Genomic DNA, 13,977 nt, shown 5'->3' on the forward strand with positions numbered 1-13,977 from the left:
ACAACTAGTTTAGAGGTCCTCAGAAATCTCCTTTATTCAAGCCATGACACACTTCCACATCAGTGGTGGGTTGCAGGCGGTACGCCCCAGTGCGGGCATACTGGAACCTGCCAGGAGCACCGTATACCCGCCTGCCCGCTCGATCTCCTTACCGGTCTTTTAAGTCTTTGGCGCTTCCGCGCACAGCGCATACAGTGACGCTCCGCTGAGCAGCTGGAGCATTGCGGAGGCTTGCGGAAGCGGTAATGTGGACGCTGCCGGTTGGAACGGGATCCAGAACCCACCACTGTTCCACATATATGCATTTGTGAAGATCCCAGATGTGATACTGAATATTCAAGAGTCTATTCTTTAAATAAGGCAGGCCTACAGCACTCACATCTGAGTATATCATCCCATTGATTAAAACACCTGACTCCTCAATGAATTGATTATCCTAGAGGTTCACATATTTTTGCCACGTACAAATAGGTTGCTTTGGATCATTTTCTTCAAGGAATAAATGAACAAGTATAATGTTTTTGGCTCAATTGTTTGATTGGGTTTTTCTTAATCTAGTTGTGTGGAAAACATATCACGTTTTAGGTCCGATTAACTGGCATTGTATTTATGACAGCTGCAGCATTCTAGAGTCAACAAATGCCATTTACAACTTTCCCAGGAGGCTTCCAACAATCAAAATCAACCGTGGGGGGGGGGATCAGATTTCCTTAACTGTGTGATTCACTTAACAACGATGTGATTTATATAATGACTGCAGCAAAAAAAAGTTCATAAAAGTGGGTTCAACTCACGTAACAACTGCATCACTTAAGGACAGACATTTGGTCCCAATTGTTGCTGTAAGTCTGCCTGCACTTCTTTCCCACATTTAAAAACAAGATTAAAAACATAAGTCACATTCCAACTCACGTTTCACATTTGGAGGGAGGAAAGTTGGGAAAGATTGATAGAACTTATTGACTAATTGTCTAAGCTGCAAACCATCCCAAACACTGACTAATAATGAAGGTTTCTTGGTTAGTTCTCCCTCACTATGGGGAAAAAAAAGATCACCTTACTTTATAATATTGTTTTTAAGACCATCCAGAAACTGTGTTTGTATGGTGATTCAAACATTATACAAAAGATTAAAAGCAACAAGTAAGCAACATCAGTTTAAAGCAATACCTGCAGCTTAGAAGAAAGAGATAACTAATAGGAGAACAATTAAGAAAAACCGAGATGTTTTTAAAAGGCATTGTGTAAATGCTTAAAAACATCTGAACCCTTATTTTTCCTTTCCTGGCAGGTATGGAAAGCGAAAACCACGGTGAAAACGCCTTTCAGCAGTAATTGGCCTCAATCGCAACAATACAGCTGCATTGATCCATGACTCTCCTGTGAGCCCCCAAGTGTTCAGGAAGGACAACAATTCATGTGATGTGCAGGAGGTTGAAACCCAGTTCCATTCAAGCTTCTGAGAAAAAGAGGTCCTCTGGAAATGAATGAGATAGGCAAGACGTAGGACTGAGTTACACAACAAACCTCATTCTCAATCAAACACCACAATGCTCTGCCCTAACAAAGCCAGAGAAACTATTTTTTAAAGAAAATGGGTCAGGAAAGAAGCCCTCCTTACCACATTTCCAGACTGACATCAGATCTTTGAAGAGACATGCAAAGCTCAACGGAATTTACAAAGTGCTAAAAAAAATGTTTTATTGGTCCAAATTTGACCAGGTGCAACAAACTCACAAAGCCTGGACATTGGTCACTTACGCAGTTCTTTACTTTCAATAGCAAAACTTTGATTTAATGGATCATTTCCGGGGGGAAGGAGTATCCACTAAACCTGATTTATATTTTACATAATTTACATCATTTGTTTAATTATATTTCATATTTTTATGCATTTTGCATCAATTATGTAATTATACAAGTGACTAACAGTCAAATGACATAAATTGTAGCAACTATTTTGTTATTTCAAAATAGTTCACAATTCAAATGCACTGACGATGTCTCCTCGAATGGTGAGGAAACATTTGCAACCAAATTGCCAAGCTCAAACCAACAGCCTAACTATTTTGTTGTTTTGGGATTAAGTCCGAAATAAAATTGTATCCTTTGCATGAATGGATATGAGTGTATGGAACTGAGGACCCTTCATGTATATTTTCTACCATCACCCGCCATTTTTATTTGTGCAAATCAAATTCTAAAATAAGGGATTAAATTCAAGATGTTTCTCTATTTATAAGATATACAAATGCACATACACATGTGCATTTGTATATCTTATAAATAGAGACACAAAGCAAGAAACCTATTTTATTGTTTTTTGTTTATTGTTTATTAACGTGAATAAACAAATAAATAAACAACATGCTTTTAGATCCTTTGAATTTTTAAATCTTATATTCACAAATAATATTTTGGTATAGGTACCACATATTATGGTTTCAGCACAGAACTCTTAATATTGTAAATTGCAATTTAAATACTGTATACTGTAAATACTAAATACTGTAAATTGCAATGGTATCTAGAAAGTAAAATGAATCTTATGAAGATGTTCTAAATAATTACAGTTTAGCTAATCCTCATGCAGAATCCTCAAAATAAGCTACAAATAGTTAACTTTATGACTGTGTGATTTCAATCACTGCCAAACACATCATATGAACTTGTCATCAAGGTGTATAAGATTGGATACTAATACCTTTATTCTGACATTGGATACAGTCAGAATCGAAAATATTTTTCCTGACGCAAAAAAAGATTGGTCCCTCTTCCTATTTCAAATCCAGAGAAGAAACTCAATTCTATTTTTAAACGTGGGGTATTATTATATATCAAATGTTTAGATATGAGGTGATTCCACATATCAAAATAGCCAGAACTTCTAGTCAAATACTCCTGTTCTATCAGTTATGATTCAGCAGTCTTTTCAAATGTTGATTGTCTAAAAACCAAACGACATTAATTTACTTATAATTACATATACATAAGCATTACTTAGCCATTTTTATATCATTATGTTCTACAATATTCTTGTGATGCTGAATATTTTAGAATTTTCATATCTTAAAAATAAATTGATTCCAGTTTATCTACTAGTAGTCTCAAGTAGCCTAATTTCAAGGACATTTAAACTAACAAGAGTTTGGCTTCTCTCAGATTATCACTGACAATTCAGGTCAAAAAAATGTACTTAGAAACCACGAATCAATTAATCTGACCTAAACTTTTTTGACAATGGAAAATTTGATAAACATTGCAAAGCTGATTGGCCAGCATAAATTGTGCTAAGCCTTTCAAATACGCAGTTTTTTCTGCCTTCATGCTATGTAAAGAATCAAGCAAGCAGAGCATAGTGTAGTTTTCTGCTGACATTTTAAAAACATAGCTGTATTAGTCTCTATTTTTTAACAAAAAGAAAGAGTTCTGTGGATCTAGATTTTCTGGGCTAGATTATACTTCCTAAGAAAGCTTGAATTACATGTGAATATGTGACACACGGATATTTTTCAAGGTGTGAAAATTATATGCAGAGAGATCTGGGGAGGTTGCAATACAAGATACAGTACTGTAATGACATAATGGTGATTTAGATGTACTTTTATTGATGAATGATACATATTTGTCCCTACTGAAGATACAGGGAGTGTGGAAAGATTTGAATCTCTTAATGAGTTTTACTTCAGCTCTTTTTTGTTGGAGCCTTTGTTCTAAAATTGACACCAGAAGGTCAATGATGAAAGAAAGAGTTGTATCTCACCCCTCCCACTTTTAAAAATATTGATGTATTTCCTTGCAGTCTATTCAAAAAAGACACAAAACTATAAATATGTCTGCTAAACAATTCAGTGTGATATATTCCATCATTTGCCAGAACAAAAAGTACCTTCCTCTAAAATCCTGTGATCATGTATGAGTTAAAAAAAAATTGGGAACTGGCATAAAGTAGTGTCAACTTCCATCACCATCATCGTTGGGATCATCTCTTTGTCAACATGATGGCATCTTACCTGTGTTCATTAATTTCATTTCATCTATTGAGCTTGACTTTCCCTCCACCATGTTAATATTTTATTTCTGTGACTGAATACTGCTGAACATCAACTTTTCTGCCTTTTATAAGAGGGGAATGCAGGATGATTTAAATTTACTACTCCCTGCAATCCAAAACTCTCAGCAATTCACAGTAATAAAAGATGTAAAAAAAAAAAAAGCAAAAAATTGAAAGTACATATTTATAAAATATGAAGACTATAGCATAGTCAGCCTAAGTGTCATGAATCACTCCAGGGCTTCTAGAGTAGCCCTGTTTTCAATAGTTTCCAAAAGGCCAAAATTATGTCAACTTTAGTTCATGTGAGAAGCTGTTTCAAAGTAAAAGTGCACAAAACAGCTATCTGTGGACCTTCTTGGTTTGTTCCATACAGAAATTCCCTGCTTCACGTCAGCAATTTCTCTCAGACCCACAAGTCCAGCAGGTCAAATCAGGTTGGAGAAGATGGTTCTGAAGACACTTGGATGCCAAGTTATATAGAGATTAATGACTAGCATTTTAAATTGTACTTGGAAGCTATACGGAAACCAGTACAGAGCTCAGAGCATAGATTTAATCTGTGATTTCAAGTGCCAGCTAATAAACTGCTGAAATTTCCAGGCGGTCTCCATGGGCAGTCCTATGTAGCGTGCACTGCAGTAATACAGCTCTGTGGTAATGAGGACATGAGTTCCAGTATTGTGAGGTGTTCCCAATCTAGGGTACATCCCTTGTTAAACCCTGTCACCCTAATCAAAAGTTGAAAAAGACTATTCTACCCACCTCATTGTAAGCCTAGAAGGATTCCAAAACTATAGATCTCCTTTGGGGATACCATTATTTCTTAAAGAGAAAACAATAGAGCTATTAAACACCTCAATGAACAAATAACAGCTCTTGCTGGAACCCAGCTCTTTTATTACATTCACACCCCAACAGCCTCCGAACACCTCTAAATACACAGTAAGTATATTTGAATATGAATAGTGGTATTAGCTATACTTTCTTCCAAAAGACTACACCATTTTAACTGACACTACTTGTGCACATGGAATACAAAGACTTATGAATGCCAGGAGTAGGATACAACAGCAAAAAATATTTGTTTGTTTGTTTGTTTTGTTTTATTGGATTTATATGCCGCCCTTCTCCCAAAGGACTCAGGGTGGCGTACAGCATTAAAAAACACATATTACAAAAGTTAAAAGGAAATTAGAAACAATATTTCCAGTCTTATAATCAGAAGTCTGAGCTCTAAAGAATATAATCCAAAGGTTTTATGAACTGAAAATATATCTTTATATATCTTTATATATCTTTATATATATATATATATATATATATATATATATATATATATATATATATATATATATATATATATATATATATATATATATATATATATCTTTATATATATATATATATATATATATATATATATATATATATATATATATATATATATATATATATATATATAGTTATATTTGTACTGATAAATAAATAAAGGGAGACTAGTATAGATCTATTTCGAGCTAATTAGCTCTCATCAGCTGGCCATACCCTTACTGGGATTTGAACCCGGGCTGTATATATCTTAGGCAGGAGTTTTAGCCACTAAGCCACGGGCTCTGTTCCTTATCAGTTGAGCCAGGGAAATAGGTATGTATTTGTGTTACAACCCCTGGTATGACTAAATATGGGAGGAAGGTCACTACTCCCTCTTTCTGTCCTTCGGTTTATCACAGAAGACCATGCAGGCAGAAAACCATATTTTTATTTTTAATGTTGCCTTTTTATATTTGTGTTATATTTGTACTGATAAATAAATAAAGGGAGACTAGTATAGATCTATTTCGAGCTAATTAGCTCTCATCAGCTAGCCATACCCTTACTGGGATTTGAACCCGGGCTGTATATAACACAAATATAAAAAGGCAACATTAAAAATAAAAATATGGTTTTCTGCCTGCATGGTCTTCTGTGATAAGCCGAAGGACAGAAAGAGGGAGTAGTGACCTTCCTCCCATATTTAGTCATACCAGGGGTTGTAACACAAATACATACCTATTTCCCTGGCTCAACTGATAAGGAACAGAGCCCGTGGCTTAGTGGCTAAAACTCCTGCCTAAGATATATACAGCCCGGGTTCAAATCCCAGTAAGGGTATGGCTAGCTGATGAGAGCTAATTAGCTCGAAATAGATCTATACTAGTCTCCCTTTATTTATTTCCGAGGTAGCTCGGGAGTTCATGGCTTCCATGACAGCCTTGGACCTGACCCAAATAATTCAGGGCCCCACACACGAGGGAGGCCACATGCTGGACCTTGTTTTTATCTCTGGTCGATGGAAGAGTGATCTGGGAATAGGGGATCTGGTTATTACTCCCCTGTCATGGTCAGATCACTCGCTTCTCCGACTTGACTTCCCTGACGCTACCCCCCATCGCGGGGAGGCGGAACCAGAAGATCTTAGATGGTTCCGCCCCAGGCGACTGATGGAACCAGATAGGTTCCAGACGGAGCTTGGGCCACTTCCTGTAGCCCTGACCCACTCCCAGACGGAGGACCTGGTGGCCGCATGGAATAGTGCGGCGGCCGGGGCCTTGGACCGGGTGGCGCCCTTGCGGCCTCTCCGGTGGCAGCGAACCAGCCTGGCCCCTTGGTTCACCGAGGAGCTGAGGGTGATGAAGCGCCACAAGAGACGCCTAGAGAGCAGATGGAGATCCTCTCGCGCCAAATCTGACCGAACACAGGTAAGAGCCCATTTACGGACCTACCTTGTGGCACTAAGGGTGGCTAAACATCGATATTACGCCACCCTTATTGCATCCGCAGAAAACCGCCCTGCCGCCCTGTTTCGGGTGACCCGCTCCCTCCTTTTACAGAGGCCGCGGGAAGCCCCTTTGCAGGGTAGGGCAGAGGAATTTGGGGAATATCTGCAGGACAAAATCGCTCAGATCTGGAGCGAATGGGTCCCCCTCAGTGATCTTGGGGAGACACCGGAGGCGAGTCTTGAGGTACCACTCTGGGAGGAGTTTGACTCTGTTGCCGCCGAGGATATGGACAGGCTACGCGGGCGACTGCGGGCCACCACATGTTTATTGGACCCGTGTCCCTCCTGGCTTGTACTGGCACCCTGGGAGGCTACAGGAGACTGGCTCCTGGGACTGGTGAACGCCTCGCTGGGGGAGGGGTTCCTACCAGCCGCCTTGAAAGAGGCGGTGGTGAGGCCCCTACTTAAGAGGCCTTCCCTGGACCCAGTAGAGTTAGCCAATTATCGTCCTGTCTCCAACCTTCCCTTTTTAGCGAAGGTTGTTCAGAGTGTGGTGGCGCAACAGTTCCCTCGACACCTGGAGGAAATTACTTATCTAGACCCGCGGCAGTCCGGTTTTCGACCCGGCCACAGCACTGAGACGGCTTTGGTCGCGTTGGTGGATGATCTCTGGAGGGCGAAGGATGGGGGTTGTTCCTCCATCCTAGTCCTGTTAGATCTCTCAGCGGCTTTCGATACCATCGACCATGGTATCCTATTGCGTCGGCTGGAGGGGATGGGGGTGAGGGGCACCGTTTTGCGGTGGTTCTCCTCCTTCCACTCCGGTCGGACGCAATGTGTGTTGGCGGGGTGCCACAGGGGTCGGTCCTCTCACCTCTCCTGTTCAACACATATATGAAACCGCTGGGCGAGATCATCCGAGGATTCGGGGTTGAGTGCCATCTGTATGCAGATGACACTCAGCTATACATCTCTACCCTGAACCACCCCAACGAAGCCGTCGAGGTGATGTCCCGGTGTCTGGAAGCCGTGCGGGTCTGGATGGGTGACAACAGACTCAAGCTCAACCCTTCCAAGACGGAGTGGCTGTGGCTACCGGCGCCCCGCTTTAGCCAATGTGTTCCATCTCTGGCCATCGGGGGGGAACAACTGCCCCCGGTGGATAGGGCACGCAATTTGGGCATCCTCCTAGATTCCCGGCTGTCGCTAGATGATCATGTGACAGCCGTGGCTAGGGGGGCGTTCCACCAGGTTCGCCTGGTGCGCCAATTGCGCCCCCTACTAGAGCGGGACGCCCTTCGCACAGTCACTCATGCCCTGGTGACTTCCCGTCTTGATTACTGCAACGCTCTCTACATGGGGCTCCCCTTGAGATGCACCCGAAGGCTCCAGCTGGTTCAGAATGCAGCCGCGCGGGTTATTATGGGGAGTACTAGGTACTCCCATGTAACACCTTTCCTGCGTGAGCTGCACTGGCTGCCTGTGGCTTTTCGGGTGCGTTTCAAGGTGTTGATTGTCATCTTCAAAGCGCTCCATGGCTCGGGACCTAGTTACTTGCGGGATCGCATTCTACCCCACACATCCCTGCGACCAATCCGCTCTCACAGAGAGGGACTCCTCCGGGTACCTTCCGCTAAGCAGTGCGGGCGGGCGGTGCCTAGGAATAGGGCCTTCTCTGTGATGGGCCCAACCCTCTGGAACGACCTCCCCCCCGATATTAGAACCACCTTGGATCTCCGCTCCTTCCGCAAGAAACTCAAGACCCACCTGTTTCGACTAGCTGGCCTGGCCTAATTGTAATTGTAATTGTACTTACAGGGAACACCCACTACTGACCTTCCTGGATGGCTTTCTAAATTTTAAATTTTGGGGTTTTAAACTGGTTTTAGAATTGTTTTTAATTATTTAATTAGTTTGGGTTGTATATACAGACGGTATGTGTGCGTTGTTTTGTCTGATGTTTTATGTTATGTTTTGTTGTTTTATACACGAACGGTCTGTACACCGCCCCGAGTCCCTATGGGGAGAGGGGGCGGTCTATAAATTTAATAAAACCTAAACCTAATTTATCAGTACAAATATAACATATATCTAAATGGCAATCTAAATATTTTTATTTATATATACATATATATATATATATATATATATATATATATATATATATATATATATATATATATAATTTAGATTGCCAATGTGGAACTGCAATAGATAGCATCTACAAACAATTAATTTATCTGATACCTTTTATGTATTCTTTTTTCATTTTTAACATTTTAACTGAATATCAGGAATATAAAAGTTATTTTTCATTCAGTTATTATGTCTAATCATAATAATGAAATGCGAAGTCATCAGCATTTAAAGGAGTGAAATGGCAAGTGCTGCTTTGAATTTGAGAATTCAAATAGTAGCAGCCTATGAGGGATAAAATATGCCAATGCTATTTTTTTATTTTTTTGCCCCAGTTTAACAGCCCTCAAATATTTATCATTGGATATATAAGACAAGCATAAAATGATGCTTGTGAATCATATTCCACAGTCTTGAACACAATGGACATATTAAAATGCTTGTTATATATGCTTCTAAAGACATACAATACCTATAACTATTAATACAAGAAAGGCACATTTCTTATATTTAAAAAAAATGTCTAGACCCTTTAAAACTAAAAACTGGGGCAATAGCTGTATTTTAATAAATATTACTTGAAAACATACGGGAATCTACTTCCTTCAATAATGTACCATTGAAATTCATTCAGCTGATACTGTTAACTATTATTAGCAATTACACACTTATTAAAACCAAAAGTCACGTTTTGGCATGTCATTGTATTCTTTTTCTTAGTTAATTTACTTAACATGCAACTCCAGTTACACTAGCCAACAATATTTTCCGGGTGAAGTAAATGTGACAAACAGGTAGCACCATAAGCAAAAAACCATTAAAAATGGTTTATGAATTATAAACAATAATTCATACAAGAATAACAAAATGTGATATCCTTATCACAGAATCCCCTTGAATATAGTAGTGCATTGAATGGAAAGCCTAATTTCCTGTCTTGAGTCAGTCTATTATTACAGTTATGGTTGTGTTTACTACTATTAAAGATACATTTTCCTGGATTCTGAAAGAGAAAAGACCCCCCCCCACTAAGAAACTGTAGAATCAAAACACAGAAGATGGGGTTCCTGTGTCCCTCAAACTTAAAAAGCAGAACAGCAGCCAATGAAAAGCCCAGGAGCTAAAGCTAAGGGGCAGAAGGTATCCTCTTCCCAGGAAATTCCAGTAAGGCCCTCTCCCCCATGGGGTCCCATCTTTCCATCACTTTGATATTTGAACTGCTTTGACATGTGAAGGATCACCAGCAAAGTGTCATCCTACAAACTTTCAGCAGTAGGTCATATATACTGTATAAAGAGGAAAGTTCTCAGAAGATAGGCTCCAGCACAAGTTTGAGAGCTCCAGAAACTAAATCTCTGGTCCTGGTAACCGACTAGATTGGATTATCCCAGGACATGTATATTCATCTTCGTTCCCTGTATAAAGGGTACAATTTTGCCCCTCGTGAGGCTAACTCGAACCCCTTCATTTTAATTGAGTTTAAGCAATCTACTTGGACAAGATTTATTGTTGCAAGCATCAGAGATGAATATAATCATTCTACTATGCTAAGCAATGGTTGTTGACTCAATTACCCAGAATTGTAAAGTCTAGTTGTACTTGCCAGGTTCACACCACACACTGAACTATAAACCCGTTTTAAGTACAGCAGCCATTACCATCCTACTGGAATTCTATTAATATTTTTCAACAACACAAATCCAACTCTTAATTGATCTAAATCAGAAGTAGGAACCCACTTCATACTTTTACCACAGGTGTCTTGAATGCTTCATTTCAGCTTTCCCTTAGCGGCCCAGATCTGTCTGCTTTGACCCCAGGGAATTCTGTGGCTGCATCTGCATATGTCAAGCTCGCCCAGAGCTACCCATGGTTTACTCTAGCCAGTTTCTCAGAACTTTTAACAACTAGAACTAAATCTGCTGCATACCATATGCCAGCAGATTTAAGAGCTGCTTGGCTAACCTGCAGTCCAGTGTTTTGTGACACAGCCAAGATGATTTAGAGCAGTGGTCACCAAGTGGTGGTCCGCGAGAAAATTATTTTGGTGGTCTGCAGAAAAATTATTTGCATTTTTATATTCTACTATATATTATTTATCATTTTGAAAAAATCATATTAGTGGTTCGTGGGATTTTAAATTATGAATGTAATGGTCCCTGAGATCCGAAAAGGTAGGTGATTTAGAGTACTTCCGAATACTCTGTAAATATAGACGCAGAGGACTGCCTCATCCCCAGTCGCCTTTTGAAGGAAAAAAGCACATTTGAGACAACTGTGACCTGGATGATTGACAAGCTCCACAGGCAGTCCACTCTCCCCCCCAAATATATAATTCGCATGTCATAATTGTCATCAAATTACCAGCCCAAACCAATCCCGAACATATTTAAGCCTTACCAAAAGAATTTAGCTTTTAGGAAAGGATTGCAAAGCTAATGCAATCGGAAGTTAAGATGCACAGAACGCTCGTTTCCTAATCAATGGCCGCTGAATGGGAGGGCACAGAATCCAATGGGACATATATTATTCCGGAGAGAGAAGCAGCCCCATTAGGGCTTTCTTACCAATAATCGCTGCCCTCACCGCCCGATGCACAGATATCTACCCAACTTACCAGGCTCTCCATTTGTGCGTTTAGGTCCTGCTTTCGCCGCAGCGGGAGAAGCAGCTCGATCCCGACGTCTTACCGTCCTCCACCGCAGTTCCCGCCTCCTAAACTTGAAATGGCGCTAAAAATGCTCGGTAGCTCTTTTAAAGGGTCGATGCCGACAAAGGGACTCGATCCCACATTGCTCATTGCTGAGACAAACCCATCGAAATAAATCCCGTTCCTTGCCCGGGAAGATCGTTTAAGGCAGGGGTGTCCAAACTTGGGAACTTTTAAGACGTGAGGACTTCAATGCCGGCTGGGGAATTCTGGGAGTTGAAGTCCACAAGTCTTAAAAGTTTCCAAGTTTGGACTGGTTTAAGGCTTTGCAGGTACACCAGTTACTGCCTGGCGGTGCTGACACGCCAAGCCTTGCTAAATAAATCACCATTCGCAATTGTCACGCTGCCCATATTAAACCAAATTTTATAAAGCAGAATGACTGGCGTTCCTTCGAAGTGCTAAATCGCAAGCAGAATGGCGGCATGAAGTATTTATTAGGTTCAAGATACAAAGCGTCCTAAGAATCCAGGGAATTGAAATAATTCCGCTGTGATGATGATGATTAATTATTGTTGTTGTTGTTGTTGTTGTTGTTGTTGTTGTTGTTGTTGTTATTATTATTATTATTATTATTATTATTATTATTATTATTATTATTATTATTATTATTATTATTATTATTATTATTATGTTTTGCCCATCCGAATCATTCTTCTGATGGTTTAATTGGCCCAGTTTTTTAGCTGCACGTTTCGCATTGTGGTTGCCATCCTTGATGCCTTTATATAAAAATACGGCAAAAAACGACTGCCCTACTGCTCATGGGATCTTTTTTTTTTTTTTTTGACCCCACGTTTCCACTTCGGCTGTGGCATCGCCCTTTTAAACGAAAGCTCCCTTCAGCGGCTCAATGAGTGGAGCCAAACTAAGACCGGGAAGTTCATATATGCATACAGTACGGCAAGCAGTGAAGCCTCTCCCCGCAGGTTCTTGTATTACAGTGCTTGCTTCTTTTGCATATTGTATTGCAGTAGGTGCTTATTTAGCGTATTGCAATCCTTGCTTATTTTTTTGGACAATAGAACGTGTTTTGTCCTCCTTTTCATTGTAAAAAAGTTGGTCACCTTATTATTTTCTATACTAGCAAACTTATCAGTCAGAGAAGAGCAACTAAGATGATCAAAGGCCTGGAAGGAAGAACAAGATGCAGGATTTGGGCTTGGCTAGTCTAGAGAAAAGAAGGACTAGGGGGGAACATGATAGCAGTATTCCATTATTTGATGGGCTGCCACAAAGAAGGGGAGGGGTCAGATTATTCTCCAAAGCACCAAAGGCCAGGACAAGAAACAGTGGTTGGAAACTAATCAAAGAAAGAAGCAACCTGGAATTAAGGAGAAACTTCCTAACAGTGAGAACAATTAATCAGTGGAACAGCTTGCCCCCAGAAATTGTGGGTGTTCCATCCCTGGATGTTTTAAAGGTGAGACTAGGCTTTAGCCCAGTGTTTCTCAACCGTGTCAACTTGAAGAATGTCTGGACTTCAACTCCCAGAATTCCCCAGCCAGCGAATGTTGGCTGGGGAATTCTGGAAGTTGAAGTCCAGACATCTTCAAGTTGACAAGGTTGAGAAACACTGCACTAGTCTCTTCTTAAAAACATTCAGTGATGGCGCGCCCACGATTTCTGGAGACAAGCTGTTCCACTAAGTTCTCCTGCTTCAGCAGGGGCCCAGACTGGAGGACTTCCAAGGTCCCTCCCAGCTTTATTTTAATTTATTGAGATAGGTGCATTGGAAACAGGTGCAGATTTCTAACAACAGTTCAAGGCACTAGAAGTATGAATGCCTTCTAATCCTACTGAATCATCATAAATGTATGCGATGTTGTAACTTGAAAGAGGGCAACACTTGTTGGAGGACAAAGAAATGTATGGCAAGAGGCAGAATCTTAAAAAGGCATTTGTTCACCCTCTCTTCTGGAAGCCATTAACTAGATTTAACCCTACTGGAAAACTTTCACCCAGTATCTAACATTCACTTTTTAAGGAGGGTTGTTGAGAAAGTGATCATGCGATAGCTTCAGAAGATTCTGACTAAAACAGATTTTCTGGCTCCCTTCCAATCAAGTTTCAGATTTGTGTACAGGTCTGAAACAGCATTGATCATGCTTGTTGATTATCTCTGGCATGATTGGTATGGGGGCAGTTCATCCATCCTTGATCATCTTGATCTCTTGATGGCTTTCAGCGTCATTGATCATGATATACTTCTGGAGCAGCTTTGGGAGCTGAGGGTGAAAGATATTGTATCATGCTGATTCTCTTTCTTGGATGGCTATTTCCAATTGATTTTCCTTGGGAATGATCAATCTCGCC

General features: G+C 40.4%; 1 protein-coding gene across 1 annotated transcript in view; it reads right to left on the reverse strand.

Annotated features, from left to right (window-relative positions):
* Positions 1-11,784, reverse strand: part of TIMELESS (timeless circadian regulator) — a 72,445-nt gene extending 60,661 nt beyond the window's left edge. Inside the window, exon 1 of the mRNA XM_081934578.1 lies at positions 11,569-11,784. The gene's annotated coding sequence lies outside the window, so the exon portion shown is untranslated. The remainder of the gene's footprint in view (positions 1-11,568) is intronic.
* Between the last annotated feature and the right edge of the window lie 2,193 nt (positions 11,785-13,977).

Source organism: Natrix helvetica (genome assembly GCF_964273705.1).
Source record: "Natrix helvetica genome assembly, chromosome: 1".
NCBI lineage: Eukaryota > Metazoa > Chordata > Lepidosauria > Squamata > Natricidae > Natrix > Natrix helvetica.